This window comes from Chrysemys picta, chromosome 2 (genome assembly GCF_011386835.1).
Source record: "Chrysemys picta bellii isolate R12L10 chromosome 2, ASM1138683v2, whole genome shotgun sequence".
In the NCBI taxonomy this organism is placed as follows: domain Eukaryota; kingdom Metazoa; phylum Chordata; order Testudines; family Emydidae; genus Chrysemys; species Chrysemys picta.
Genome location: NC_088792.1, coordinates 63,677,342 through 63,684,844, shown reverse-complemented (window position 1 = coordinate 63,684,844; position 7,503 = coordinate 63,677,342).

Sequence of the window (7,503 nt, the reverse complement as noted above, 5' to 3'; positions counted from 1 at the left end):
AGCCCAGATTGTAATTATTACTGCAGTCACGCGTTCCCTTTCTGTAAACCTGGGAGCGACCCGTGTCAGGTCCATGAGATGTGGTGGGTAACATTTCTGGGTTAAAAGGTGAATGCTTGATTCCAGTTCATCACCAGGACTTGGGCTTATATTTAATGCTCGTTTTAGGGAAGTCATTCTTAAAAGTATCTTCACTGCGGGAGTCAGAACACATGCGTGCATTTGATGTTGCATTTTTGTGATATGTGATGCTACATGGCAGCACATTGTGATGTTGTGATGACATCGCACTGTCCCCCAAAACATTTGCTCCTCTTAATTGTTATTTGTATTAGGTAGTGCTATTATTATAAGGTTTATTAAGACAGCATGTAAGGCCCAGAGGGTTTTGAACACAGGCCTGCAGGGCTGCAAACACCTCCCCTTCCCCCCAAGGCCCTGCCCCCATGCCACCCCTTCTCCCCAAGCCCTCATCCTTGTGCTGCCCATTCCCCTGATGCCCCACTTCTGTACCACCTCTTCCCCCCAAGATCCTGCCCCCCGCTCACTCCTCTCTGCTCCCTTACCCCGTTGCTTGCCCTTACAGCTGGTAAAAAGTGATGGGGCCATTGTCCCCGGAGTCCCCCTGTTCCAGCGCCTCTGTCCACTACCATGATCCGCTGGAGACACGGACCACAGGAAGTAGCACTTTAGTGAAGACGCTCCTACGCTGACGGGAGAGCTTCTCATGTTGGCGTAGTTAATCCACCTCCCTGAGAGGTGGTAGCTATGTCGACAGGAGAAGCTCTTCCATCGACATGGCACTGTCTACATGGGGGGTTAGGTCGGTATAACCACTTTGCTCAGGAATATGGATTTTTCACACGCCAGAGTGGCATAGTTATACTGATATAGGTCTGTAGTGTAGACCTGGCTTCATTCTAGATTTTATGCATTTTCTTTTTCCATTTACTTATGTGGTGGAAATCAGTGCTTTCATGGACACCCGTGTAATTGGAGGAGAAATCCAAATACACTGTGAGTTGAGTAAACACTGAAATGTGGCTGTGCTGCAAAGATCTTGGAATTTGTATTGTGTCCTCAGCACTTATGCTTCAGACCAAACATTTTCAAAATGAAACAGAAAATGTTTGGATACTTTCACTCTTTGGTGTGGCCAGCAAAGCTAACAAAACTAAAAATGATGTACTTAGCCCTCCAGACTGAATGGATTGCCTGAAAGCTGGATTGAACTTCTCAAAGGCTGATTGATCTGACAAGTCTTCTGCTAGCCCACTTCAACTGACTTCTTATTATTTGTACATGTGTAAACTAATTCCTCTGAAATACACTGCAGACCTGTTTAAATCAGTTTTCATCAGACGAAATTAGTTCATCATTGCCAAAGCTTTCATTCGCTTTATAGGTTTCACATGAGAGCTAATCCTGGCTTCCCACTGAGCAGTGGGTTTTCAGTCCAAGAAAAGTTCATGTATAATTACAATTTGAATAAAAATTCTATGTCTATATCAGAGTTAAGGAAAAGAGGAGTTAATGAAAAATTTCTTAAACATCTAGATAAACAAAGATAATACGAATAAAGGGAAGTTTTAAGGACTTGACCTTACAAAGAGCTGAGAGTGCAGGGTCCTCAGAATATCACAAGAAGTGTTCTGTATGTCACAGGATAAAGTCCTTATTTATTAACACACATAGAGATATATATAATCTGTACTGCAAGAAGGGCTGTCATATGACAAGAAATCCTGAAGAAATCAAGCCTGTGTCTGCATGTCAGATCATAGTTTGGCATGTCCATGCCCTGATTGCTACAGAGTTGGCAAGTTCTTGTTCTATCTTTCTATCTCCTCAACACCAATACAAGAATGGTTATTTTGCGCTTCGATAGGGTGACCATATTTCCCTATACTGAATACGGGACACCTGGTAAAATTACTTGTATTCAAGTGAGTTCAAAGGCAAGCAATCATACAAACATTTAAATTAACATCAAGTTGACTGATCCCCTGTTAAAAAGAAATACCCTGTAGTTGAATTCTTTTTATTTACCTTCTTATCTTGAAGGCTTTAGGGTTCACACCACATGGGGAGGGGTGACACATACACCCTTCCCCCTCCCCCAGACACTGAGAGGTGACACACACACACTTCCATACACCTTTCTTGCACAGCAGGAGTGACCAACCAACTTGACCCTCCCTACCCGGTGCTCTCCACCCTCCATGCCTGGCTGGTACCTGGCACTGCATCTTCCTGAGGCAACACGTGGGCGGGGGGCACACAGGGTCACATGCCCCCCCTCTCCAGATTTCTGTCAGGGTTCACACCAGAATGTGGCCAGCAGCAGCCTTTTGGCACTGTGCGGGAGGGACGGGACAGGAGCTGCTTCCAGCTGCAGGGGGAGGAGGGGAAGAGGATGACCTGCCTCATGTGTTTGCAGAACTCATCTCTACCCCCCCCCCACCCACCGCCATGTGTGGCTGGAAGAAGCTTGTCCCTTCCTGCCTGCACAGTGTTGAAAGGCAGCTAACACTTCTAGGCTGCTGCTGGCCACCAACATAACCCAGCTGCCTCCTGTCCCCCCAGCTACAGCACGGGCAGGAAGGGGTTAAGCCCTAAGGATGCATTGTGCACCAGGGCCCAGGGAACCTGACTGCAGGGGCTTCAGTGAACTCAGCCAGAGAGGTGCCTAGGGGATGGAGCAGCCCCGTGCTCCCTGGGGGCAGGACCCAGGGCAGAGGGTGTGTGTGAAGAGGGTGCTAAGTCCCTGACCCAGAGGCTGCTGTGGAGCCTGCAGGGTTGAGGCACAAACAGGCTGGAAATCACTTCCCTCCCCCGCTGCTCCAGCGCTTAGTGAGGGGTGGAGAGGCTTCCCGTGCCAGCGCTATGCAGGGCTTTGGTACATGCTTGGCTCCTCCTGGTCAGTGCCCCAGGCCGGAGGGTCTTGGGCTTTCCCAGGGCGCCAGCCCAGCCAGAGGCAGTGGGGGAATGAAGGAGCCTGTCAGCCAGGCTGTTAGTAAGCTGAGCACTCCGACCAGGGGCTGGTTCTCTGCACAGTGCTGGGAATGAGATGCACTCTGCCGGGTGGGATATGGAGGAGCAGCAGGGCTGGGGGGAGAGGAAGGGGCAAAGCAGAGAGGACAGCTAGAGGAGGAGCACGTAAAGGGCCGATGGGTGGGCAGCAGAGGCGACATGTAACCGGTCGCCGCCTGGCGCCTGCCCACACTCAGCAGCCACCGCAGCTCACAGCGCACAGCTGGTGCCGGACGGAAACGGGACAGGCGGGTGTGGTCCTGCTGGCCGAGAGCTGGCACGCAGCGGGGGCTGTGGTGACCGACCGGCAGGAGGAATGGCTGGCCCCACACATTGCATCTTCACCCTGCTACCAGCCTTGCATACCCGCACCCATCACCAGACCACCCCCGCATCACCACTGGTGGGCGGGCAGCTGGCAAGCAGGGATCCAGCCAGCAGCAGGACCCACCAGTACTGATGTGGAGAGACAGAAAATACAGGACAATTTATAAATATCTTCTTGCTGTATGTTCCAATCTATGCATCCGATGAAGTGGGCTGTAGCCCACGAAAGCTTATGCTCAAATAAATTTGTTAGTCTCTAAAATGCCACAAGTACTCCTGTTCTTTTTTTAGATTGATATTTGCCAAGCTTGGTCTCTGTCCAAGTGAATTCTTTTGGAATTTTGTTAATATATATATTTTACTAGAGAGATGACAAATGACCAGCAATTTAAGAGACAGCTCAGCACTTTGAAGTATGAACCCTCCAAGATTCCCGCCCCCCCCAACACACATACATTATTTTTAAAAAGTGCATGTGTGGCAGGGAGGAGTTTTCTTCAGTCGCTTTAGAGTTGCTAATTGCTAGAAAGGGTGTCCATCCCAGAAGGATGTGTAGTTAGAGCAGAAGACTGGTCAGAACTCCTTTGTGCTGTCACTGATGGCCCCACTGACTCTCTGGGTAACCTTAAGCAAATCATCTAATCTGCCTGTACCTCAGTTTATCTATTTGTCAAATAACAAAAACTACTAAACTTGGTTATTTTTCAGGTTAAATATTAGCTTTATTATATTAAATATCTAATAGATTTGTGAACTAGAGATTACACGGCTAGAGAACCTGTTTCACAGTAGATACATAACAGTGGTTTACACATGGTTTATATTCATAGTGCCTTTTCAAAGTGCAATCATCATTCGATCTGCAGGGCATATAATTACTTTGAAAGTACTTAGTTACTACTCTGTCATATGCCATATTATATGCTTCACTACATCACTTAATAATAACATCTATTCAGCCATCTTTCACTGAAAAACGCCAAGGTTTTGCTACTGTATATCTTTCAGTTATGTTCAGTGCAACCAAATTATTGCTGAAAACGTCACCCTGACATTTTTAAAGGCGTTTATTGATATTTTGGAGAAAGAGAGAGACTTCTTTAAAAAGATCAACACTGGAAGAATTGGACTATGGTAGGTGAGTAGAAAGAACTTAGCAAGAGCAAACCATTGGATAATAATTTTTCTGTTGAGACATAAGCGAGAGAAGTGCTGTCTCAAACAACCAAGATCCACACTGTTTAGTTATTTTGTGACACACAATAAAAACTGTATGTATTGTACTGCGTCTTATTTCCCTGCACATTCTTGCCCATTTGCCATGTTACATTAGTGTTAGGCCATTATGGGGCTGAGTCAAAGAGTTCAACAAGGAAGCTCAGCAGCGGGTCAAAGGGAAGAACCCTGAAAGTTCAAGAAATATCCCTGGTGCCTCTCCTGACTGGAGGTCAGACGAGATGAAAGTTTTGGCAGCTGAACCTTAGCATACTATATACCACGTTAACTACAAAGTATATGGCCAAAATCCTGCCTAATTTTACTCCCACTGAATCATGTTAATGAAACATGTTAATTCAGAAAATAATTTCCAGCAGTGGCTGTCCAGTCCAGGGCTGGCTCCAGCATTTCTGCCGCCCCAAGCAAAAAAAAAAAAAAAAAAAAAAAAAAAAAAAAAAAGCCGCAATCGACCGGTGGCGGCAATTGGGGAAAAAAAATAAAAAAGCCTCAATCGGCGATGGCAGTTCGGCGGCAGGTCCTTCGCTCCTAGAGGGAGTGAGGGACCTGCCGCCCCCCGAATTGCTGCACGTGCCGCCCCTCTCCCTTGGCTGCCCCAAGCACCTGCTTGTTAAGCTGGTGCCTGGAGCCGGCCCTGGTCCAGACCTCACCAGCATAGGCGGCGAGTTATATGGGCCCATGGTGCTGGTGCTCCACCAATATTCAGGAATGTGGGCCTGGCTCCACCAGTGTTTGGGCTTATATTTTCAGAGCTGTCCCGTCCATGGGACGGACTGGGGCAATCGCCCAGGCCCCGCACTTTGGGGGCCCCTGCGTTTCAGGGGGACGTGGAGTCCAGGGGGCAGCCTGGGAGGTTAGCGGGGGGACTGGCACCGGCAGTAGTGAGCAACCTGGCCCCAGCCTGCCCCACCCCCCTCCACCCCATCCCGCTTCTTCCCGCCCCTGCCCCGCCCCCATTCTACTCCTTCCCCCAACCCCTCCCCCCCGCTCCACCTCTTTCCGGCTTCCGCCCCCTCCCCCAAGTGATGCTGGGAGCCGGCGGAGCAGAGCGGGCTGGGGCAGGGTCACTTGCTGCTGCCGGTGCTGGGCCCCCCCGCTAGCCCCCTAGGCCACCTTAGACTCCGCATTCCCCTGAAGCATGGGGCCCGCCAAAGCATGGGTCCCGGGGCAGTTGCCCCGGTCTGTCCTATGGATGGGACGGCTTTGTTGGACCTGTTCTGGGCACCACCAAAAATTATACAAACCTGGTGCCCATGCTCACCAGCTAATGCAGAGGCCATGGAAAGTAAAAGGTAGGGATCTGCACACTCTCATTGGCAAGCAAGGTACACAAGACAAAGACCAATATTTAGAGAATAATATTTAATGGCACAGAAGGAACACATGCACTGGACAAGTCATGGCCACTGCACTCTAGCCTACTGAAGTGGTGATGTGCTGCCGCTACCATGGAACTTAAATCTTCTTGGAGCTGGCTTCCTTGAGAATGCCCATTTGCTATTAGGAAAGGCACGTTCTTTAGGGGAGCCTACAGGGCAGTGGTTTGAGTTATGGCCACACCTCCTTCTTCAAAGTCTAAACCTTCTTTTCATGGGTGCGCTGTGACTTGCACAGAACTGCCAAGTATTGCTGCCTACCTTGGTTTACTCAAGGAAACACCATACTAGCAATTCACTTTTAGTGTAACTTGCCCATTGGTCGTGAGTGCACAGCACCTCTTCTATTGTTTTTGTCCTGTTGCATAGCAGTCCAAAGACAGCATGATCAGGCCCTGATATTAGAACAAGAAGACTAAGCTAAAACAATGAACTTTTTTTTTCTGTCAATACACCTCTACCCTGATATAATGCGACACGATATAACATGAATTTGGATATAACGCGGTAAAGCTGCGCTCCAGGGAGGCGGGGCTGCGCACTCCGGCAGATCAAAGCAAGTTTGATATAACGCGGTTTCACCTATAACGCGGTAAGACTTTTTGGCTCCCGAGGACAGTGTTATTTCGGGGTAGAGGTGTACTAAGACGCATATAAAATGTAACACAAGATTTCTCTAAGTGCTTAAACTTAAAGCTTAAAACTAACAGAATTATGATGAGAGGAGGAAGGGAAAATGTTATCAAATGTACTATAAAATATACTCAAAAAAATCCTGTTTTGAAAGAGACACTCAGGCAATCTGAATCACCAAATTTTATATTTGCCATAATATGAATAAGCATATTTTCACTTAAAAAAAAATTGTATATATATATGATTTGTATTGAAACTTTGTTGTTTTATCTAAACCAGGGGTAGGCAACCTATGGCACGCGCGCCAAAGGCGGCACTCGAGCTGATTTTCGGCGGCACTCATACTGCCTGGATCCTGGCCACCGGTCCGGGGGGCTCTGCATTTTAATTTAATTTTAGATGAAGCTTCTTAAACATTTTAAAAACCTTATTTACTTTACATACAACAATAGTTTAGTTATATATTATAGACTTATAGAAAGGGACCTTCTAAAAATGTTAAAATGTATTACTGGGATGCAAAACCTTAAATTAGAGTGAATAAATGAAGACTCGGCACACCACTTCTGAAAGGTTGCCTATCCCTGATCTAAACCTTCTTCTACAATGTTGGAAAACTAATTACAATCTTATATGAAAGCCAAAAATGGAACTAACAGACCAGTTGAGTTTCTCTCTCTGACCTAGGTGAACTACAAATAAACATCAAACAGTAAAAAGCAAATTAGATTTTTGCAGTGCTTGTAACTTTAATGATCTAAAGTGCTGCTTGTAACTTGGAAAAGGAATTTCTTTGAAAAATCCGTCTATCTTCTAGACCTCCAGAATGCAGCAGTCACCATAGCACATAGCTATATGTTTTTTGGCCTGATAGCACTCACTACAGAAAATGCAC